At 42.4% G+C, this 25,050-nt stretch overlaps 1 protein-coding gene across 4 annotated transcripts in view; it reads left to right on the top strand.

The window, feature by feature from the left end:
* The first annotated feature begins 205 nt into the window (after window positions 1–205).
* Window positions 206–25,050, top strand: part of RBM47 (RNA binding motif protein 47) — a 172,089-nt gene continuing 147,244 nt past the window's right edge. Inside the window, exons 1-3 of one of the 4 annotated variants that reach the window (XM_040238056.1) lie at window positions 206–472; window positions 623–779; window positions 1,174–1,306. The gene's annotated coding sequence lies outside the window, so the exon portion shown is untranslated. Of the gene's footprint in view, window positions 473–514; window positions 780–1,173; window positions 1,307–1,372; window positions 1,912–25,050 lie in introns of those variants that run through there. The other 3 variants (XM_040238062.1, XM_040238059.1, XM_040238058.1) reach the window with 3 other exon arrangements.

Below are 25,050 nucleotides of genomic sequence, written 5' to 3'. Positions count from 1 at the left end.
AAAAAAAAGGAAGAAACTGGCTCATGGCTTTACAACTAGAGAGTGGCAGTGTTGGCTCAAGAGCCCACTTCTCTGATCACGACCCTACCTCTTCAGAAAAAAAGCTATAGTACAAATAATAATAATTTTTAAAAATAATGGCATTAGTGGCAACTAACACAGTGTGCCAAGCACTGTTCTAACATTCTTGTATGTATTAACTCATTTAACCCGCAAAAAAAAAAAAAAATTTTTTTTTAACTATTCCTTCACTAAAGCAGCCCAATGAGAAGCAGCACTTTTTTTTCCTCCCCTCAGTTGAATGACAGTGCAACCCGAAATCACAACTCCGTTTTAGGTTCCTGGTGGTGCCTGCTTCCTCTTCTAGTTTGTTTAGTCACAGAATTCGATTCCTGTTGGCCGATTACGCGCCTACAAACAGGCTTAGCGCTCTATTGAAATGCGTGAGGCTCCTTAACTCTTGTATAAACAGGTAATGCGAAGGGGTGGGGCACAGATTGCGGATTTCTTGAGGATGGGGCTGGGATGGGGGTTAGAACCGGCTCCCTAGAGGATCGGGCCGAGGTTAAGGGAGGGCTTGGCTGCTGTTTTAAAATGCAGTGTTTTTTTGTACCCTTTCTAGAAACCAGCTGTAACTTTAGGTCAGAGCGTATTAAAATGAGCCACTTCTGAACCAGCAGCGCCCAGGCCCCAGGCCCTGCTGTGAAGGCCCCGGCAAAGGTCAGGGCTTGGTCCGCGTGACGCTCCTTCCCGTGCCCTTCCGAGCTGCTCTGCCTCAGGTAAGGACACTCTCGGGAGGTACCCCCTTCCTCCATGCCCGCCGCCGAGCTCGCTGTGATCCTACCTGGTTACACGACTTCTTTACAGGGGTGTGGGGGAGGGAAGGACGGGGGTGGGGTGTACCGACCGGCTCGTGATTTAACAGCTGGTTCCTTATTCCTCAAACGTGGTTCTGCTTGGTTTCCCTCAACCGCCCAAAGCGGGGGGCCAGACGTCTGATTTCGGGCAGATGTCCTCAGGTGGAGCAGGTGCCACTGCTGGGGCTATTTCTTGGCTGTCTAAAATGGATGTGACTTTTTGAGCGGGGAGCGACAAGTCTGTGTGGTGAAGTCCCCACGTCTCTTCCCCATCAAGGCAGATTTGTTTTGTTTTGTTTTTTCCCCCAACCTTCAGCAAAGGTATCTGCGCTCCTAAAACAACAGGAATGTTGCACTGGCCTTCAGCCAGCGGAGGCTCAGCGAGCAGGATAAAATTTCAGAGCAGATTTACGGGAAGTTGCCGGTGTTGGGAGTAAAAATCTGGTTTGGTGAGTTTAAGGGAAGGGAGTAGACGAGAGACAACCTTGCTACTGTGAGGCGAACGGCCTCGGATGGGGGAGGGCAGAAGCGGGAGGAGGGAACAGGGAAGAGCCGGAGCCGAGGCTCGAGCGCTCCCCGCGCGCAGCGCCGGACGCACGCAGGGCTCCCGGGGCCGCCGGTCTCCCCCGGGTGCGGGTCCGGCGCCGCTCTGCCAGGGGAACTCGCCGCGCTTTCGAATTCTCGCTCCCGCCAGGAATTTAGCCCCGAGAGAACTGCCTTCTGGTTATCGCGCCGGCTTCTCACTTTGGAATGTGCAGTTGGGACAGTGAGAAGTTGGGGCTCAGGGAGTTGTCCTCGGAGAGTTTCTCTCCTGCGGGTTTCCAAGGTTAAGAGATTCTGACAAACTGGAATTCCCAGAGCCTGGGAGTGAAGCCTGAAACGATCTGTGGCTTTAAGCGGCGCGGTAGGGAGTCGCTGGACACTCCTTATTTTGGTTTTACATTAAAAAGAGGGAGGCCGAGATGTTGTAGGTTACTTCCTAGCTGTGTCAGTCGTTACCGCGCTCTGAATGGTGTTAATTTCAGAAGTGGGCGACTGCAAATACATCACAAAGGTAAGGTCGTTTTTGGCAATCTTTCTAATTACTGTCCCTTAATCTTACCTGTGGGTCCAGATTTTGAAATTTTGTTTTCCTCTCTCTTTCGACCTTATCTCCCCTTGTTCTACCGTCCCACTTCCGACTCTGGCATATTTAATGGGAAAGAAATAGTCTATAATAAGATTTTTAAAGCGTCAGCTTCTGGAAAAGCAGAAAATTATATACAGTCAGCCCCGTCGTTTCCTCTGGTGATGAAACCTTTTCCATACAATAAACAATTTTCTCCCCCGCTCTTGAAAGCGTACGATTGGGCTGTCCAGAGGCACAGGTGACTTTTTAGACTCAGATTATTAAAGTGAGATTGAGAAAACTTTTATGACAGTGAGTGGTAAGGATGGGAGGGTTACTGGGAGATGTGTGTTGGAGGAGGATATGAGGGGAATATCTTCTTGGAGTCATTTACCTCCCAAGGTAACACTGAGCACAGGCTTAGTTGTTTAAAGTTAAAAATTCAATCTGTATAAAAGTCTAGGGCTGATGAACTATGACAGCTGACAGATCCGCCACTGGATATTTAAGAAATCAGATAAAATAAATGAAGTGGAATTTTTCAAATAGTGATTCATTTTTTATTAAGGTAAAAGTTCATCTACTCTTGGGTACTGTCCCAAAGCATTTGGGGATGTGTCTTCTTTCTTGAGGCTTATCTTAGATTGTGTCCTCAAGGTACTTGACTCATAGGCCATGCTGATTTTTGCCATACTGATTTGTACTGTTACTGATGTAGCACACTCTAATGGCTCACCCAGTGTTCTTTAGTATGAATATAGATTAGAAATCTTGTTCTTTAAAACTTGTTGTGCTAGAGTCACAAGAATTTTTTTGGGCAGAGAAAAGCATAAATGTGAAGAGGTTGCCACAGATTTAAGCACAGTTGCAATTTAGGTCAAGTGCATGTGAGAGTTATAGGTGCCTATTCTAAAAGGTAAAAGATTTTCAACAGCGTAAAACACAATCTCTAGACAAAGCCGAGTACCCAATCAAGGCGATGAGATAGCTTTTTGCAGGATTTTGTGTTGCTATTCGGCATGGCTCATGTGGTAGAGTCTGTCTGCAATGCATGAGACCCAGGTTCGATTCCTGGATCAGAAAGATCCCCTAGAGAAAAGAATGGCTACCCACTCCAGTATTCTTGCCTGGAGAATTCAGTGGTCAGAAGAGCGTGGTGGACTATTAAACAATAATCCTTGTCAGACTGATGATCTGAAATCTTGGAGGGAAACAAAACTAACCCAGTCCAAAATGGAAACAGGAGGAAAGAAAGAAAGGAATTTGGGTTTTCATATCCTTTCTTGTCTACCTTACCCTTCACCTTGTTCTGATAAACCGTTTTGGCCTCTTTGACTTAACTACTGCGCAGAGGGAGAACCAAAAGTCTGCCCAGTGTTATTATTTCAATATTTGTTAAAGGAAGAAATAAACTGACAAAAACCAAGCTCCTAGTCTGACTCTGTCATGCTTCTTTACCTGACAAGGCTACACTTAAATTCATCTGCTCAAGAGTGTTTTGTGAACAGATGCCAAAAATGAATCAAGTTTTGAAGATTCTTTATCTTTTTCTTGGGTTTTGACTTTTCAGAAGCTTGTAAGATTGAAAATTTGGCGTCATCACTTTATTCCAATCTCTATAGTCTTAATTGTCAGCGTATTTTTGATTGCTACCTGTGCTGCTGTAGACTAAATTTTGCCCAAAACAGCTGGTGACACTGAGGATGAAATCAAGATAGAAAGCAAGGAAACTATGTGCTTCGGGACATGTGTCCTCATACTTGCTCTGACTAGTGTTTAGGATGACTTTTTTTTTCTCTTCACATGATAAGAGCATTCAGATTAGACTGTTCTCTGATTTACTAGTAACAGAACCTGTTCTCAGTAATTTAAACAAAGATTAGAAGATTAAAGCTGATAAAATAATTTTCTTACAAAATGAACTTGCTTTCCAAATTCTACTCTTGATCTGATGATTAAAAAATCTATCACGTCCCAATTGATTGAGCTTTGACTGCTAGAGGGAAGTATTTGCCTATTTCAGACAGGTTTCCACCTCTACATTTCAAGTCCCTTCTGGTTTTTTAGCACTGTGTACAGGAGTGCAAGTGAGGGGAGGGAGATCTCCTCAAAGTTGGCCTGAGGTTCAAGTGAAACTCTGATTTGGTTTTCCCAGAGGATGCATAATCCTAGAAAAAAACTTGCTCTGAAGCGGGCTTAAGTGTGGGATTCATACGACTTAGCTAAAGGATAGATTTTGTAAGAACCTAGGGTTTGTGTGCCAAACATTTGTGAAGTTACATTGAATACATAAATACAGTTTAAAAAAATGTTTGTCAGAATGATTCCAAGTTAAAGGTTATATTGGAACGCTTCAGCCATTGGCCCGATTAAAAGATGTATTTTTCCTCTTGGGAGCAGTCTCTGTGTCTTATGATGATGTTGATTTTCTGCTTTAATATTGTGAGACGTGTGTGTTAGTCCAGACAGCCACCTGCCCAGGGTCATTGCTTCAAAGAACAACTAGAAAAGGGTTGTCAATAATGGCAATGCAGGGATAACTTGGGTTATGAGTTAGAAGGCTTTTAGAAACTCCCGAGAAGAATAGCATAGCAATGATAATATGCGATTGTTCAACTGCCACCTCAAGTTGTTAGAAACCTCTCATACTGGGATTTAGGGGGAAATGGCACCCTGCCACTTGTTGTGTGTGGTCCTGAATCATCTTGTCAGTAAAAGACTCCTGAAATGGTCTGAGCTTGTGTTCTGATGGTTTCTGCCTCTTTATAGTTGCATCTCCTTCTTCTCTGTCAGCATCTGTATGGGGAGAGGACTCAGAGGGAAAGGATGTCTTTCCCTTCAAGTCAATGTACCCCCCCTCTTTCCAGAACCTCTCTTTTTGCCCTGAGAAGTGGGCGAGGAAGGAATTTTCCAGCGGAAGTAGAAGGGTACAGAGTGTCTGGAGGAATAAATGGCCAAGACACAAGTGAGCTCCAAACCCCTAAAATAATGTGGGATTTAATGCCGTCCAACTATTGCAGGTGAACTCAACTGGAGGAATCTGAGGCTCACCCCCACCCCCACTTTTGTAATTCAAATGCCCCTAGTGCTCTGCAATAGACGGCTCATTTGAATGAGTTCAAGATGTTGTCTCTAGGTACGGCCCAAAGTAAACTGATTACAAAAGGCACAGGCCCTTCAACCACACTCCATTCTGGCTTTCATCTACTTTCTGCAGTGGTTTAAAGGACACCTGAAAAGAAAAAACAAAAACCCACAGCTTAGTTTATGTAACTTAGGTATATAATATGAGCATTCTTTTTCACTGTGAATATGGAGATTTTGTCATCTTAGGCAGTTAGTTTATGCTGAAGTGATTTGTGGGAGTGTTTAGATATAAACAGTTTATACATCTGTAAAATACAAAACAACAAAACTGAGACTATAGTAGAAACGCTTGATTGTAGTTTATAGTTTCTCTTTTTGGTAAACCCTACCAGGTTTTAAAGAGTGGGATCGTTTTAGAAATCAAAAGAACAATCTCTACCTTTCTGAAGGCCGCTGAAGAGAGATGACTCCAGAAGACAAAGCGCTGGTATAGCCCTGAAAACGCTTTGTGATTTTGAGGAGATATCAGTCCTTTGGTCTCAGCAGATTTTCAGCAGTGCAAAAATGTCATTTACGTTAGTCAAGAAGACAATCGCTGGCCTCAAATCATGATATTTGTCTTTGGGAATATTATATGTTTGTAGCTCTTGAGAACATAACGTCCCAGTGTCAAGACCATAGTTGGTGGGTGTATGTTGATGAAAGGGGATTTGCTGACAGTGTTTGCTTCCTGATTGTGCTTTGCTTTGGCTAATAGTCAATTTTGGTCATATTCCTTGAGTTTCCATACTGGGGAAAAAAACCAACTGGATTGTAGAAGCAATGGATAATCCACATGTGGATGAACAAGGGTTAATTATACACACCAGTGGGCAATGGGTGGATGTACAGTGAATGTGGGGCATTGTGTAGCTGAAACAGAAAAAAGACACCTCTGCCTGACCAAGGAAATGCCAACCTATAAAAATTATAATAAAAAGTATTCACCTTTCAGAGCACTGAGTCTTCAATCATTTTTGTAAAGCATTATATATCATGCCAAAAGAAAACAAAAGAAGTACTTAGTAAAGTGAGGAAGATTTTTTTCAGGTGTTAATTTCTTAGATCAGTTTGATTGCCATTCTGAAAATGTGTATTTGGGCCTTTTGAGGTCAGGTAAAATATTCATGTGTCCGAAAGTGGGGTTCCATGTCCATGATGATGATAGCACTGTGCCTTTTGAAAAGACGGCTTAAATAATATTTCTCTTTGTTTGCTGTCATTTATTTTCAAAAATAATAACATGGTTCTCGGTACACCAAGCCCTTGCCAAGATTAGGCCCATCTTCTTAGTAGCTGTCTCAAGACAAAGTTGCCTTTGTGTAACTACAACTGGGAGAATTTGGTGACACGGAAAACTCAGTGGGGCACTGCAGCTTATTATTAACAGAAAATTCAATGGCCTGATCCATTTTTTGTTGTCGTTGTTGTTTTTATTCTTCCAGCTAATAATCATGATATATTTCTATGTGCAAATGATCTTACTGTTTTCCCAGGGAAGAATGCAATGGTTGAGAATTTACCTTGGAATTTAGTTAGATTATAAAAGGCAAAAGCTGCAGCATGATGATGCAGAGGAGATCTCAGCTCTGTGGGCTAGTTTGTTCTCAGGGTGTGTGCCCAGTTGCTTAGTCGTGTCTGACTCTTTGCGACCCTATGGACCATAGCCCACCAGGATCCTTTGTCCATGGGATTCTCCAGGCAAGAATACTGGAGTGGGTTGCCATGCCCTCCTCCAGGGGATCCTCCCAACCCAGGGATCCAACTCAGATCTCCCTCATTGCAGGCAGATTCTTTACCATCTGAACCAAATTTGGTCACATGTGGAGAGAAAGAAGGAGTGGTTAGCCCGCATGAAAATGACAGTCTGTGGGGAAAGGATGACCATTCACATTAAATTCAAACTCCATGGAGAAATGGCTAAGAATACAGTCTGCTGCTGCTGCTGCTGCTAAGTCGCTTCAGTCGTGTCTGACTCTGTTCGACCCCATAGACGGCAGCCCACCAGGCTCCCCCGTCCCTGGGATTCTCCAGGCAAGAACACTGGAGTGGGTTGCCATTTCCTTCTCCAATGCATGAAAGTGAAAAGTGAAAGTGAAGTCGCTCGGTCGTGTCTGACTCTTAGTGACCCCATGGACTGCAGCCCACCAGGCTCCCTTGGTTCAAATCCTAGCTTGGCCACTTATAGACTACCTGATCTCTCCATGACTCAGTTTCCTCAGCTGTAAAATGCCTATCTCACAGAGTTGTTACAAGGATAAATAAATCTATCTATTTTATAAAGAGGGCTCAGGACAGTACCTGGCATGCAGTCAGTCTGATATGGTACGTTGTTCACTTGTTATATATCATTTTAGGATGCCTTTCTGTGTTTGAATTCTCATCTCACTACTCCTTTTGTGACATATTCTGGTGATGGTAATCTAGGATTCTCTTCCTAAGATCACTCCTTTTGACCAAATGCCATTGCCATTATTCAGTTCAGTTCACTTGAGTCGCTCAGTCGTGTCCGACTCTTTGCGACCCCATGAATTGCAGCACGCCAGGCCTCCCTGTCCATCGCCAACCCCTGAAGTTCCCTCAGACTCACGTCCGTCGAGTCAGTGATGCCATCCAGTCATCTCATCCTCAGTCGTCCCCTTCTCCTCCTGCCCCCAATCCCTCCCAGCATCAGAGTCTTTTCCAATGAGTCAACTCTTTGCATGAGGTGGCCAAAGTACTGGAGTTTCAGCTTCAGCATCATTCCATTATAGGCAGGCACTATTTTTTGCAAGTTTCTTTTGGTCTTTGTAACTTAGTTGTAGAAAGAAACTAACTTAGAATCATTAACATGCCTTTTTCTTTCCTCTCTATATATGATCATCAACTGTATGATGTTTTATTAGAAGCAAAAAGAATGATGCTATCATATCTGTTAAGTGAGAGACTGCCAAATGTTCTGCTGAAAACAGTATAGATCTGGAAATGGCTAATGCAAAGTAGAAATACTCCGTGTAAAAGACCTTACTACTTAAGTAGTTCCTATTGTGACTTCTGCTGGTGAGTGTTAATGGGTCATATTCATGATCAGAGTATGAGACTTTCTCAGAACTGCCAGTGTCTTATCTGTGCACTTCTCATGGCATTTTATATCATTTGATACTTTTTGTACATGTACTGTTGTCCCCTGCCAAACAGACATTAAGTTCCTTGGAGGCAGGATTTGTGTCTAAATAATATTTGCATCCCTCAGTGTCCCTAGTTTATAGTTAAGTGCTCAATAAATAAGAATTTCTTTGCCCAAATTCATTACCATCTAAAATGACAGCTTTTTTTTTTTTTTTTCATTTCATGGGCATGTATTATGAATCATATTTATTTGGATGACCTCTATTTTTCCACAGGCATTTTAGCAAAAATTGTTGGACAGAGAAAATATGATGGAGAAGTAGTGAACTCAGAAAGCAACCAGAATGCAAGCTTTATCCACAGCCAAGCTTCTGAAAGCATGTCTGGATGGGGAAGGGAGGGGCTGAATTGTTGCACTGCTTAGGTGCCCATCACATTGGCCAACACTTAAATGTTTATACCTCTTTTCTTCTGCTGTTTAACAGCCTTTAGAAGGCCCAGACTTGTTACTAGGTAACAATGAGAAGGGGAAAATGTATTTTGTCAAATTACAAGGAATTTATTAGATAATTATCAGGGAAAAGTGCATTTTCTCAAAATTAGGGAGAGTGAACAGAGATCCAGCGAGGAAGAACAATATTGAGGGAGCGCCCAGCTCTGTGAGCCCCGGTGGTTGGTGTCTCTGGTACCGCTGTTGGTGTACTCTCAGCTAAGCGGAAGCAGGGCAAGTGGTGAAGACTTGTGTTCAGAGAATTGCCTCCAGTGAAATCCTATTTGCAGGGCAAAGGGAATCCAATAACAAGCTAGCTGGTACAAACAATAGTTTGTCCCAGGCACCTCCTTTGCTCTTTGCCATATATTGTGGGTTCCAGGATCCACCTCAGGTTATTTGTAGATGTGCCAGTGAGTAAGCAGAAACTACTACTTGCTACTAAGGAGCCCTGGAATTTGTGCCTTGTATCTGCAGTGGCTCTGTGTTCACAGTCACTCCCAGTGGCTGAGACCAACCCTGGGAAGGCAGGAATCTTCGAGTATTTGCCCAGCACTTTTCCCAGAGTGGGACCTAGGAGTCACTTCCCCAGTGGGAAGTGTATGAGCCACACAGACCCTGAATCGAATGGTGACACCTGTGTTCTCACACATCCTACTAAGGTGTGAAGGGTCTTGTCTTTTCCCCATTGGCTAAAGTTAATCACTGAAATGTCAGTGCTTTTCTCTTCTCCCTGCTTCCACCTTTGCCCTGATCCCATACGCTTGGTATTTGACACAGTATCCAGAGTCTCATAAAACAGTCAGATCATGTTATTTCCCGGCTGAAAACTTTCCAGAGCTTCTCCATCTCCCTCAAAAGCCAACGAGGAACTGTATGTCTAGTCCCATTACCTCTTTTCCTCTGGGCCACACTGTAGAGCATTTGGGATCTTCTTTCCCTGACCAGGGACTGAACCCGTGCCCCTAGCATGGGAAGCATGGAGTCTTAACCACTGGAATGTCAGGAAAGTCCGCATTACCTCTTAAATCTCATCTCCTATCAGTCACCCCATCATCGCTTTGCTTTAGCCACAGCTTCATGCTTCCTTGGCCTTTGCACTCGCTACTCTCTCTCCCTGAACTGTCTTCCCCAACTACATCCAAGCTCCACTTTTCCAGCTCCTTCACGTCTTTATTCTTCCTCTCTTTGTGGAAGGGCAGCAATTCCTCCTTCCTGTCGGCACTCTCTCTCCTTACCCTGCTCTATTTTTAAGACTGTACTTTTTAGCATATTTTATGATTGAGTGGCTTATTGTTTGTCTGTTCCCTACTAGAACATCATTTATTGATGTTTGTCAAGCATCTTAGAGCAGAGTCTGCCATAGAGTGCGTGTGCGCTCAGTTGCACTCGACTCTTTGCAACCCCCTGGACTGTAGCCCGTCAGGTTCCTCTGGCCATGGGATTCTCCAGGCAGGAACACTAGAGTGGGTTGCCATTTCCTCCTCCAGGAGAGCTTCCTGACCCAGGGATTGAACCCTTGTCTCCTGTATCTCCTGCGTTGTCAGGTAGATTCTTTGCCACTGAGCCACCTGGGAAGCCCCTGCCAGAGTAGATAATCCATAAATATTTGTCAAATAAAGTGAATGAAGCACAGACTCTTACACAGCACAAGTACCACTGAAAGCGTAGTACTTACTTGTGTGTTCTACTCAAAATATAACTACAAGCACGTCTTTCTGAATAAGCATGCTTTTTTTCCCCAGACTCCTATTAAGCTACCATATCTTCTCTGGTTTCTCTATTTTCTGTGGCACCGTGAGTCCTTGATGGAGGCCAGTGACTCAGTAACAAGCAAGGCAGAGCTAAGTGTGGGAATGGCGCAATCATTTCAGCACTTCTGTTTCCAAATCAAAGCCTAGTCTTTGGCAATCTTTTTGTGATTTCCATCTAAATCATACAGCTCTGTTTTGAACCAGTCTTGTGAAGTGCGTGCCCTACAGATAATTACAAATAACTAACTCATGTGACTATATTGTTTATCACTTCTTCTATTGTCATTTAATTATAATTAATGATTGCTTTGAAAGTAACTGTCAAGACAACTTGCACTTTTTTTTTTTTTTTAGCTGTCTCTCCAGACCTTTGAGGTTTTGCCAAATGTCAGCTGTGGCTACAGGAGCCCACCTCAATTCTTTTCTCAATTGCAGGGCTCAGTTAAGTATTTCCCCTTGACCTGGCATGAGACGAGTGCTAGTGTCATTGTCTGAGTAGTTAATATCTCTCCAGAACCTTTTACAAAATCCTGGTCTTGCGTTTACAGAGTGGCACAACATTCTCCGATCTGTCATACTGGTTTGCTAGTCCCTGCCTTATTTTCCTTGGTTAAATAAAACTGCATTTCTTGGTGCTTGGAGGTGCAGCTTCCTCTGTGTGTCCTCCTGTTAGTTTTAGATGTGTGACTTTGTAAAGAACTTCCGCAATGGCTGGTGGGATCCTGTGGCTACTGGGTTTAGGGACCCTAGAAGGGTTTTTGTTGTTGTGCCACGCGGCATGTGGGAGCTTAGTTTCTTCATCAGGGATTGAACCCATGTCCCCTGAATTGGAAGCTCAGAGTCTTATCTGCTGGATCACCAGGTTAAGTCCCTAGAAGTGGTCTTGAAGGTGAAAGTGTACACTCCAGGAAGGTTCTTTGCAGTTAAAAAACAGGAATTCCTTGGTGGTCTAGTGGTTAGGGCCCCAGTGCTTCCACTGCAGGGGGCCTGGATTCCATCTCTAATCAGGGAACTAAGATCCCACAAGCTGCATGGCACAACCAAAAACAAATAAACAAACAAATAGTATGTAAATTCTGCTGAAGGTACATGAAGATCGTGGATTTAGTTTTTTTTGACTGTTGTTGATCATGGCTTGTGGCTGATTTACAATTATCCGGATATTTTTCATTTCTAAGTTGATTTGGAAACTGTCATCATAACTGATAGTAAAATGGACCATTCAAGAAATTTTTAAAAACCCTGAATAATCAGCTAATATTTCTAGTACTTTCTGCAAATCATTGTATTACTTATCATATGTACCGAATGGGACATTAAGAATGAGTAGCGTGTAAATGTTCAGTTAGATCTGTGTTTAAGAATATACTGGGCCTCCCTGGTGGCTCAGATGGTAAAGAATCTGCCTGTCATGCAGGAGACCTGGGTTTGATCCCTGGGTTGAGAAGATCCCCTGGAGAAGGGAATGGCTATCCTCTCCAGTAGTCTTGCCTGGAGAAATCCATGGACAGAGGAGCCTAGCGGGTTACAGTCCATGGGGTCACAAAGAGTTGGACACGACTGAGCAACTTTTTTGTTTTTTAAACAATATACTATGTAGGTGGAGCTAGTGGTAATTCTTTATGAATTAGAAAAATTTATCAAAATATAGACCTAGTTAATAGGTATACTTGAAAAAAAAGATGAATATGGAATACTTGGCAGGCAGATTCTTTACCACTGAGCCATCAGAAAAGCTGAATGTGGATTAAACGGGTTTAAAGCAGACTTTGAAAAAAACCTATTTTCCTTATGTAGACATAGACTCAGCTGTTATTTATTGAGTAGCTGCTATGTGCCAGATGCTGGTACTAGGTGTGCAGCGGAGAACAAAAGTTCTCTGTCCTCATGGGGCTTTCTTTAGATGTTGGAATGGGATTCAGTGCTCTGAAGGAAATGAGGGGTACTGGACAATAGAAGATGGGACTCTTAGCTGGAGGGGCCTGAGAAGGCTGCCCCTGGGATGTGATGTGGTGCTAAAGGTATAGCATTTATGCAGTTCCTAAGGCTGGAGGAAGCTGGGCATGCTGAAGGACTTAAAGGAGGCCAGTGTTGCCCCCGTGCTGGGAGCAAGGAGCAGGGAGGCACAGGTAAGGTTGTGGGACTAACTGAGTCCTAGAGCATGTAGGCCCTTGAACCTCAGAAGAGTTTGTTACCCCCATTTCAATGGAAAGCCGTGAAGAAAGGACTTACTTGTTAAATAATAACTCTTAGGTAAAGACTGAATTGGAGGGAGGCTGTCATGGCAGACAGATACGATTCCTTTTTGGAAGAGGGCAGTGGAAGTGGAGTCATGCTGGTCAGCTGGGTGCCATTTCTTCCGTGCCCTCTCCTGCCTTTTTTTACAGCCTCAGTTCAGCTGTGGTAGGGGTTTCACCAGTGACTTGAAGAAATAGCAAGACTTACTGATGGCCTGGATGTAGGGGTGAGGGAAAGAATGAGGATTCTAGCTAAAGTTACTGGGTTCGGTGTGAGGAACTGAAGGAGAATAGGTTCAAGGGAAGCTGGGGAAACCAGGAGCTCAGTTTGGGGAATGTTTACTGAGATGCCTGTTAAACACCCCAAGGAGATGTTTCCCTTTTGTATCCAGCACTTGTAGCAAGAGTGAGAGGCATTTATTTTAGGCAGCTATTTTGGATTTCATTATTTCTTTTTATCACTGTGTCCAAATTAACAAATATAGATAAACAGTGTAACCTTTATATCACACATAACTAAATAGTATTCTAACAATAAATGAGCCATCCACAGTGTATAAGACACTGTAATGCGGGCATGGGTTAGGGTGGGTTAATGTTGAAAAATTTTAAGTATAGTTTCAGCCATTAAGAATTGTCTAATTCAAATTAATCCTATATATATTTAATATTTCAGTATTATATGTTTGATATTTGATATGCTGCTACTGCTGCTACTGCTAAGTCACTTCAGTCGTGTCTGACTCTGTGTGACCCTATGGACAGCAGCCCACCAGGCTCCTCTGTCCACGGGACAAGAATTCTCTAGGCAAGAATACTGGAGTGGGTTGCCATTTCCTCCTCCAATTGATATGCTACTATATTATAAATATAAATATGCTAAGAATTAAATGTTATATTTAATATATTTAGTGTAGAAGATATATTTAATATATATTGAATTTATATTAAATAGCGTATTTAATATAGAAAAAGTAAGTATAGATCATGCATGAACAAAGACTCATTCCATATTATAAAAGATGAAAATATTACAACATGAAGTACAGTGGATTTCCTTGTGAGGTACAACCACTTTTAGAGACATGCAAATTCATGCTGTAAATATTGGCACATACAAATGGATCCATTTAGGACATGCAAATGTATTTCTTGTCTCTTCTTTTTTTTTTTTTCTTGTCTCTTCTTTACCTAACTTGACGAAGGGTCTGTAACACTGCTGCCTAGCAATGGGTGGACACTGGAAGCCAGCATGGACACACTTTAAACTACATTGTGAAAGGCTGATTTGCATCTCTAGCAGATCCATTTCTTGAGCTTCTAGAGCAAGCGCTTGGGAATCCGATGACAAATAAGACATGAGGCTTTGGAGTGTGGAGGGCTGGAAGCTCTATCTATACCAGCACTGCAGGCACTCCTCCCCTCCCAGTGGTTCTTCTAAAAAGAAGAAGATTGAGCATCTATTTCCAAGTTTGTAGAAATAAAACACTATATTGTCTGAAACAATAGAAAACTCTAGTCCAAAAAAGAAATGTAGAAAGTCATAAACCATTACATTTGGGTGGAGGTAGGAGAGGAGGTTACAATGGACAATGTTTTGCAATCACGGCTATAGAAACTGTCAACGGCTGCAGCTTTTCATTCTGGTTTGTCAACACCAGTGGTGCCCATGAGGTGTAATACAATTTATTGTTGCTTAATTGGGACAAATGGTGTGGTTTTTTGTTTTGCATCAGATGGGTCACTGCTCAAAAGGATATGTAGTATCTGAAGATTTCACATTTATTTCAGTTTTGTTTTTAATAAGGAAAATACTTTGATGACAAATTATATATGTGTGTACCTACAGTAATCAATGATAGAAAAGGAGAGTCTTGTACTTGAGTAATTGCATAACAGCTGTAACTAAATATTTGTAACTAAATATCTGTAACTAAATATTTGAAGTTGAAAGTTAAAAACAGAAAATAATAATGGCTAACAATAATAGCTGACATTAAGGAGCACCTACTGTAATGCCAGGCTTGACTTTATTTAATCAGCAGAAGCAACTGTAAGAATTATCCTCATCTGGGCTTCCCTAGTGGCTCAGATGGTAAAGAATCTACCTGCAGTGCCAGAGATCTGGGTTTAGTCCCTGGGTTGGGAAGATGCCCTGGAGGAGGGCATGGCAACCCACTCCAGTATTCTTGCCTGGAGAATCCCATGGACAGGGGAGCCTGGTAAGCTACAGTCCACGGGGTCACAAAGAGTTGGATATGACTGCGTGACTACGCACACACACATGATCCTCATTTAGCAGATATGGAAATGAAGGACTAACAGATCAAGCAGTGTGCTCAAGGTAAATAGTGGTCAGGATTTAGATTCTCATAAGGCTTCCTGAAGGAGGTTGGGTTTGGGAAAAATCCCTGGACCAGGACCAGTCTTCTTACCAAGATCAGCCCTTGGTTAACAGACTAGGGACTTTGGACATGGCATTTTATTTTATTGGCTTTCAGCTTCCTTGCCTTTAAAATTGGATAGAAGGTGGGGGAGATTTGAGACATGTTTTGCATAGCCCCAAATTTCTCTTAAGTTTTTTTACTTTCATGGTTCAGATCTATAAAAGGTTGCTATTCATAGGATTTCTAAAGAGAAGATCAAGATGGTGGGAGTAAATGAGGATGGGGGGTAGGGATGGTTTAGAAGGGCAGTCACCCTGACATTAAGTCACAGAAAGAAAACAGCTAGGTTATATGGCCTGTACAACAAATCTTACAAAGTTCTTACAGGCTTGATTCTCCATTTCTGAATCCCATTTGAGGGATTAAATATTACTGATATAGTTCCCTGGTAGCTCAGCTGGTTAAGAATCCACCTGCAATGCAGGAGACTCTGGTTCGATTCCTGGGTCAGGAAGATCCTCTGGAAAAGGGATAGGCTACCTACTCCAGTATTCTTGGGCTCCTGGTGGCTCAGACGGTAAAGAATCTGCTTGTAATGCAGGAGACCTGGGTTCGATCTCTGGTTTGGGAAGATCCTCTGGAGGAGGGTATGGCAACCCACTCCAGTATTCTTGCCTGGAGAATCCCCATGGACGGAGGAGCCTGGCGGTCTACAGTTCATAGGGTCACAAAGAGTCAGACACAACTGAGCAATTAAGTGGGCAAGGTGATTCTAGACCAGTGGTTCTCCACTGCAGGAGATTGTTGTCCAGGGGACATTTGATAAATGTCTTGAGACATTATTGGTTGTCACAGTGTGGGAGGGGTGGAACACTTCTGGCATCTCTGGAAGAGGCCAAGGATGTGTCTAAACATCCTGATGCACACAGGAGAGCCCCTTACAATAAAGAATTATCTGACCCAAAAGTCAGTAGTGCCAAGATTTGGAAACCCTGTTCTAGGTGAGTCTTTACTCTCTACAACCACTACAGTCTGGACAACAAATAGCGTTCTTGCCTTTATTATTATATTTTAAATTTTTATTTATTTATATTTATGGCTATGCTGGGTCTATGTTGCTGTGCAAGGGCTTTCTCTAGTTATGGCTGGTGGAGGGCTACTCGAGCTGTAGAGTGCTGGGTTCTCCACGCAGTGGCTTCTCTTGTTGCAGAGCACGGGCTCTAGGCTCCCAGGCTTCAGGAGTTGAGGCTCTCGGGCTCTAGAGCTTGGTGCCAGTAGTTGTGGTGCATGAGTCGCCCCGAGGCATGTGGGATTCTCTCAGACCAGGGATCAAACCTGTGTGCCCAGTATTGGCAGGCGGATTCTTTACCATTGGACCACCAGGGAAGTTCCTCGTGTATTTTGCTGACATTTTCCTCTGAGGAACCTTTTTGGTCAGTATGTGATGTCCTATAGATTTAGGGGAAAAGGATAAATGCATTTAGGTTTACAGTTGTTCCTGGCTGAAGGAAGCTTAGTTTTTAACTAGTTTCCATAAGAAATTAATTACAATCAAAGAACACCTTTTTGTGTTATGCTAGGTCAGGTCATTTAAGGTCCCAAAAGCTCTAAAAATACCCTGTTAGATCAGGGCCTTTGTTCCTGCCTTTGACAGACTTCGTAGGATATATTTTGTATGGTGTAATTCGTGAATTTCTAGTTATACTCTTTGAATGTCAGATTCAAACCCTAGATACCATTATCCAACACTCCACATATTATGGATTCATGATCAGTGAATGCTCTCAAATTCCAGGGACCTTATCTCCATTTCCCTCCTTTTACCCTTAAGATCAACTGGCTCAACCATTCCCTTCTCCAGGGGATCTTCCTGACCCAGGGATCAAACCTAGGTCTCCTGTATTGCAGGCAGATTCTTTACCATCTGAGCCACCAGTGAAGCCCCTACAATTTACTATGTTGTGTTAAAGAAGTGCTTACTTTTCTTCCCTCTAAAGCTAACTTTTGGGCTTCTCAAGGTAGCGGATTTACCTGCACGTGGCTCTCTTGACCCTTCATGCTTTTGACATGAGTCCTTTTCTTTCTCAGTCTTCATCTTTCTGTTCTGAAGAGGCTTGTGTCCTATCAGTTCAGTTCAGTCTCTCAGTCATATCCGACTCTTTGCAATCCCATGGACTGCAGCACGCCAGGCCTCCCTGTCCATCACCAACTCCCAGACTCATTCCATTGAGTCGATGATGCCATCCAGCCATCTCATCCTCAGTCATCCCCTTCTCCTCCCACCTTCAATCTTTCCCAGCATCAGGGTCCTTTCAAATGAGTCAGTTCTTCGCATGGTGGCCAGAGTATTGGAGTTTCAGCGTCAGCATCAGTCCTTCCAACGAATATTCAGGACTGATTTCCTTTAGGATGGGCTGGTTGGATCTCCTTGCAGTCCAAGAGACTCTCAAGAGTCTTCTCCAACACCACAGTTCAAAAGCATCAATTCTTCGGCGCTCAGCTTTCTTTATAGTCTGACTCGCACATCCATACATGACTACTGGGAAAACCATAGCTTTGACTAGACAGACCTTTGTTGGTAAAGTAATGCTTCTTAATATGCTGTCTAGGTTGGTCATAACTTTTCTTCCAAGGAACAAGCATCTTTTAATTTCATGGCTGCAGTCATAATCTGCAGTAATTTTGGAGCCCCCCAAAATAAAGTATCTCACTGTTTCCATTGTTTCGCCATCTATTTGCCATGAAGTGATGTGACCAGATGCCATGATCTTACTTTTCTGAATGCTTGATTATTTTCATTGTTCCTCTCGTGGCACTGGAGATGTAGATATATACATCTATGATATTTTTGTTATGATGGAAAGTTGTCCCAGTTAACCTAAGATGATCTGTGGTTTTGCCCAAGAATCAACGCTTTCAAGTTTGCTTCCAAAACACTTCTTCAGAATTCTATGTGATTTGCTGGCCTTTCTAGCAGTAATAACTTCAGCCACTTATTCATGGAGTAAAAGGTTCTATGTCAGGCATTAGAGATACAAAATGGGTAAGAAACACGCTCAATACTCTCAATTCTTTTATTATTACTCATTTGGTTGTGCTGGATCTTAGTTGTTGCATTTGGGATCTTTCAGTCTTCACTGTGGTGTGCAGGATCTTTAGCTGAAGCATGTGGGATCTAGTTCCCTGACCAGGGATCGAATCTGGTTCCCCCACTTTTGTGATAGAGGTATTTATTTATTTGTCCATTGATTCACTGAAAACCATTTGTTTTGTGTACATTTATTGTGTCTATTACATTTGTGTCAAATACATTTATCTTCTAGAAATAAAAACAAATATGATTTAAAGGAGCTAGTACAGACAGATTGAGACCATTAGAAATGAGTGCCGTGAAATCTTCTAGATGCTGTTAGGGATCAGTAGCATCAGTTTAACCTGAGGAGGTGTATGCAGGGAAGAGGGAACCTTAGGAAACTCCTCATAAAGATGAGACCTTTAATATACTTAACATTTATGTGAAAGTGAAAGTGAAGTCACTCAGTCGTGTCCGACTCTTTGCGACCCCATGGACTGTAGCCTATCAGGCTCCTCCGTCCATGGGATCTTCCAGGCAAGAGTGCTGGAGTGGATTGCCATTTCCTTCTCCAGGGGATCTTCCCGACCCAGGAATAGAACCCGGGTTTCCCGCATTGCAGGCAGATGCTTTACCATCTGAACCACCAGGAATAGCATGTGTTAAATGCCTGGTGCTATCCTAAGCACTTTACAAAGATGAACTCATTTAATTCACATAAAAACATTATGAGGTGCATACAATTATTATCTCCATTTTACAGACTGGAAGACTGAGCTTCAGAGAGATCTAGTAATGTGGCTAGGGCAGAACCAGATTTCAAAGCCAGGAAGTTTGGCTCTGGAATTAGCTGTGATTCCTTTGTTTGTTTTAGTTTATTTATTTTTAATCGAAGAATAATTGCTTTACGATATTGTGTCGGTATATGGCATACTTCAATATGAATCAGCCTCAGGTATACGTATGTCCCCTCCCTCTTGAACCTTCCTCCCACTTCCCACCCCATCCCACCCTTCTAGGTAGATATGATTCTTGAGTCTTGAAAGAGACTCAGAGATATGAAAAACAGGTAGTTGCCAGTTAGAGGGGGAATCCCTAACCCCAGAAAGAGATGAGGCAGGAAGAAACTTTAGAAACAGAACTTTATCTCATAGGCATTCTCATAGGCAAAACATGTAGTTTATAGAAAGTAAATAAAAATGGAAACTGAAAAGGAAAAATCACCTGGGTTCCTACTTGTTAAATTTTTTGTACCTTTGAATAATGTGCTTGTGCTTTTTCACATAGTTGTCCTTGAACCATAAATGGAAGTCTGTATTACTTTCCTTCATGTTAGCTCACTTAATCCTTGCACTGCCCCTGAAATATTCGGGGTCTCCATTTTACAGAGGTGGACACTGAGGCTCACATGGAAAGGTTCACATGGAAACTGCAGTCTAACTCAGGACTTCTAAATTGATGTTATGATGTTTTTTCTTTTTTTTTTCTATTTCACACCTACCTTCTGAAACAAAAGTGGTTATAAGAAACACTGCAGATAATTCAGATGTTTTCATGTCATCTTGTTTTTCCAACTCAGCGATGACAGCAGGCTTAGCAGACTAAGTCTAAGGAACGTTCATGTAAGACACTCTACTTCATTCACCACTGTCCTGGTTTTCTACGACTTGTGTTTACTTCATAACATGCATTCACCCACAGTGTGGCTTCCTTGCCAGGATGTTAGAATTGTACCTGCCTTTACTAACAACAGCTTTGGCAGGTCAATGATTATCAGAGCAGAGATTGTCATTGTTCCAACAATCTCTAAGTTCAGGATTTGCGTGTTTGCTGGGCACAAACAAGCCTAGTTGACAGGAGAGAAAAAGAAATCCAAGTCTAAGCTTGTTTCAATCTCGATGGCAAAAGAAAGGGCTTTTTATGCTGTTTTGTACACAGTCTTAATACTCAACAGGGGTTGGGCCCCCGCATGGGGGCAAAAAATCTTTAGTCACTGGCTTGGTACTTTACAGCCTGGACACTTGGGGACATTAAGTATTCTCTGAGTCTGCTCTTCCCGCAAATGGTAAGGTTCTACTTACTCTATCAGCAGGCATGGACTGGAGCAACTAGTAGGTACTGGTCATTCTGATAAATTCTAAGGAGTTGTAGATGAATCGCCTACCCTCCCTGCCTTTCAGGCTGCTTACACTCCAGAGGGGACAGCTGATGTCTCCCAGTTCAGTTCAGTTGCTCAGTTGTGTCTGACTCTTTGCAGCCCCATGGACTGCAGCACGCCAGGCCTCCCTGTCCATCACCAACTCCCAGAGCTTGCTTAAACTTATGTCCATTGAGTCAGTGATGCCATCCAACCATCTCATCCTCTGTCGTCCCCTTCTCCTGCCTTCAGTCTTTCCCAGCATCAGTATCTTTTCCAGTGAGCCTGTATGTTTTCAGGGTTCATCTGTGTTGTAGCATATATCAATGTTTCATTCCTTTTTATAACTGAAAATATTCCATTGTATGGATATACCATATTTTGTTTATCCATTCATCAGTTGATGGGCACTTGGTTTCAGCTGGAGTTTGAATAAATGGACAAGGGTTTGCAAGGGAAAGAAAGGAGGGTATATTTTATGGCAGATAAAACCCATCATATAAATTAACACATATGTATGTGCTGTAGTACCTGTTAAATGCCAGGCACATTTCACGTCCTCATTACAACCCAGTGAGGTGGCAAATAAAGCAGAAAGACAATTTGCCCAGGTTATCAGCCTGCTACCAGCCAGGTTACCAGGTAGAGAGCTGGGGACCAAATCCAGGCAGTCAGGCTTTGGAGTTCACTGCTCAATCACCTAGATATGCTGTGAAGCCAGGGTCGTGGGACAAGACGAGCCTGTTCTGGAGAACTGTCTATGGCAAGAGGGATGCAGGAGAGTGAGATAAATGAGGCCAGAGACTGAGTAGCCTGTACGCAACAATTGTCTTTGTGAAAGACACATCTGACTGCATCATTCCGCTATTTTAAAACTGCCTCCAGTTCTATGTTAGTTTCCCAGTGCCAGTCATTTCTTACTGCCTTTATAATTTCCCCCTTATGTCTTACCTATATAAGTGTTTAATTTTTTCTTTAAATCAGCTCACTTTTGTTTTGCTTAGGCACATTTATTTAAAGTGGAACTTTATCTCCCTACATTAACCGGAAAACTAGTATTTTTCTAATGCACGTTTAAATTTGCCAAACCATTAGATTGAAGTGCCTTCACTTATTACCACCTAAAAGCAGCTTGCTCACCAGTAGGATGTGTCATATTTATTGAAAAGTTGAGGCTTACAGGGTAAGGTCTGGACACTGTATGGGCCCTTCAGAACCCTGCTCCAGTCTATGCTCCAGCCCCATGTGTGGCTTGTCACCACAGTACCCTATGGAGTTGTCACATCAAACGTGCTTCCCTTCTCCTTGGACTCATGCTTTTTCATTACAGTTTGTTCTTTTCCTCTTCTCTCTCCATTCTTTCTTATCACCAGCTCATAAAATTCCTACCTTCTTAAGTCTTCCCATATCCTCTGGGTTCTCCAGAACTTGGCTGTAAGATGTCTTACTTTGCTGTTACTTTTTTAGTGTGTCCCTATCAGATTTGAGGTGCTTCAAGGCTGGGAACTTTACTTGTTAAATGAGTAAGTGATTGATGAAGGCCAAAGAGGAAAGACCTTGATTGTGACAGTGTTATGAATGACATTTCCAAATCACAGAATGTTTTGAAACAAACATGATCGATTCTGTTTGTAACAAAACTAAGTGCGGTTTGTTGTATGAGATCAAATGAAAGAGTAAGATCCTGGAAGCAGGGAGAGGAGATATAAGCACTGATTAAAATGCCAGGTGCCTAAAAGAGGACCCACTAAACCTGAAAGTATACATACATGCTTTATGAGCCAGCAGTTTCACTCCCAGGTATGTTCCCAACAGAAATCTGTTACATATGTTCACCAAAAGGTAAGTTTCACAATGCCCTTAGAAGCATCATTAAAAATATCCCCAAACTGGAAGCAACTGAGATATCCATCAATAGTGGAATGAATTTTAAAACTATAGTATATTCATTCAATGGAACACTATATACAGTGAGAATGAACAACTATTACTGCATGTAAAAATGTGTTTACAGTTCACAAACCTAATTTTTAGTGAAAGAACCCTGGCTTAATAAAATATATGAGTCCCTTTTACCTAAAGTTCAAAAAGAGACATATCTGTGGAATTAGAAGTCAGGATAGCTGTCAACCTTGGCTGAATGATGACTAGAAGGGGATGTAAGAGGGACCTCTAGGGTGCTGGTGACACGTGTTTGGTCTGTGAAATTCATTGAGAAATACTCTTTTAATCTGTGCGTTTTCTGTACATCTGAAATGCTTCAATGAAGTTTATGTTTTAAAACATATGAAGAAAATAAAAGCAGTTGACAAAAAGGATTTTTAATTTTTTAAATAATTTTATTTGTTTTCGGCTGTGCTGGGTTTTCGTTGATGCACGGGCTTTTCTCTAGAGGCGGAGAGTGGGGACTGCCGTTCATTGCAGTGTGTGGGCTTATTGCAGTAGCTTCTCTTGTTGCAGAGCACAGGCTCCACCATGCGGGGTTCAGTAGCTGTGGCTTGTGGGCTCAGTAGTTGTGGTTCCTGGGCTCTAGAACATAGGCTCAGTAGTTGTGGTGCACAGGCTTAGTTGCTCTGAGGCATGTGGGGTCTTCCCAGACCAGGGATCGAACTCCGGTCTCCTGCATTGGCAGGCTGATTCTTTATCACGGAGCCACCAAGGAAGCCCCCGAAAAGAATTTTTTAAATTAAAACGTCTTGTTCCAGAAAGAAATAAACAGCAAACTATGAAAACTAAGAAGAGAAACTAATGGTGAATCTAAGATCCTGAGCTGCTTCTCTCCGTTTTCATTTGGCTTCATTATCTTGGAATTTATTACCTGCCTTGATTTTGCTGTAAAAGTAATAGCTACTAAGAAAAAGGCATTTTGTTTTACAACATATGAACCATATGGAGTCATTCTATTTCATCTTTAGAACATCTCTATCAGGGTTCATTAAAATCCCCATTCTCCAGACGAGGAAGCTGAGGCCCAGAGAGATTTCTTAATGTGCCCCAAGTCACAGGACTAGTAAAGTGCCTGAATTGAAACTATTTCTGTAAGTCCTGTCTATGACTCAGGGCCATCTGGGAATGGCAGTTGTACTTGAACTTTGAGTCTCCAGGAACAGAGGAAGCTGGCACTAAGGGAGGGAGAATGGTGTGCCATCTACATGATAAATCCACAGTGGAGCTTTGTAACTCTTTGTGTCAAGTCAGCCAACAAGTAAAGCAAAACTTTTTTGACACGTGAGTTAAATTAATTGTTCTTTTCTGCTTAAATAATTAAGGACTTATGTACAAATTAAATGACCTCAAGTTTGTTTTTGGCTGCTTCCAGTTAGCTTTCAGCAAGCAAAATTGTCCATGGGTGGACATCTAGCATTTTTCAGCTGGACAGGACCACAGGGGCTTTCTGGTTCGACATTCCATCCAATGTAGGAATGCTTTTGCAGCATTAGTGATAATTGTGCTCTGATAACATGTGCACTGCGAGCATACAAGGGACCAGGTGCTCATTACGGCTGCCAGAGTTGCTATTGTTAATATTTCTATTTTACCGATGAGCAAGTAGACTTCCAGAGGTTAAGCACTTTTCTCTAGATCACAGAGGTAAGTATAGCCAAACAGATCCAGACAACAGGTCTTTCTGACTCCAAACTTGCAGGGTTTTGTTGCTGTGCTTCCTGTTTCTGTCTTGGCCTTGAATTCTTACAGTGGTGGGTGCATCATCATCCATGAGACACTTTAGACTAAGAATGGAGAGCCCTACTAGGAAGCCCTTATGTTTAGCTAGAATCTTCCTTCTCTATGCAGGAATGGAAAACTGAAAATGATATAATAGGATAAGAGAATAAATTAGCCTATTTATAAAAACTTTCATCTATATAGGGCCTAGTTTTGCTCTCAAGAGTAATACTGCTTAAGATTCCTTGTTTTGGGTGAAAGTCACCTCTCCAGAATTTTTTTTTTTTTAAGTTAATCAGTTAAGTAATTTTTACCACACTGTGCAGCTTGTGGAATCTTGGTTCCCTGACCAGTGATCAAACCTGAGCCCTAGGCAGTGAAAGTGCAGAGTCCTAACCACTGGACCACCAGAGAATTTGCTCTCCAGAAATTTTAAGTGAGGGGTTACATTAGTCTGTAGTTTTCAGAATGATGCAAGGGCTTCAATTATCTCTTTTTTAAAATTAAAAAAAATTTATTGAAGGATAATTATAATATCATGTTGGTTTCTGCCATACCAACGTGGATCAGCCGTAGGTTCAATTATCTCTTGGTGTACATTAAACTACTCTGATTTCCTAGTAGGTCAAGCAGCCACCAATGAATACCTGTCATCTCTTGTGATTCAGGCATTGCTCAGCAGGGAGATTCTTCATGTGATTATATACATCAAAAGGGACCTGTTGGTGATAATCAGTTTGTGGCTTGTCTGGTCCAAGAATCCAAAATGGCTTATCTCACATGTCTGGCACCTTGGCAGGGATAATCTCAAACCTCTTCATAAGGTCTCTCCTACAGGACACTTGAACTTCTTCATGTCAGCCAGGCACTCCAAGGGTGAGTGTGCCCAGAGAGGACATTAGAGCTACCGGTTTCTGCAGACCTGGGCCTGGAAGCTGGCACAGGGTCACTTTCAGGTCAAAGCAGGCACAGAGCCCACCCACGTTCAAATGGAGGAAATCACACTCCACCATTCAGTGGGAGGAGTGTGACAAAGGCTCTGCGGTAATTTTTAATCTTCTGTACTAAGGATCAGCCTAACTTAATCCCCATTTTCCTGGGTTGGAG

This window comes from Oryx dammah, unplaced genomic scaffold (genome assembly GCF_014754425.2).
Source record: "Oryx dammah isolate SB20612 unplaced genomic scaffold, SCBI_Odam_1.1 HiC_scaffold_3, whole genome shotgun sequence".
NCBI lineage: Eukaryota > Metazoa > Chordata > Mammalia > Artiodactyla > Bovidae > Oryx > Oryx dammah.
Note: the sequence above shows the minus strand (reverse complement) of the source record. Positions and strands in the feature narration are given on the sequence as shown.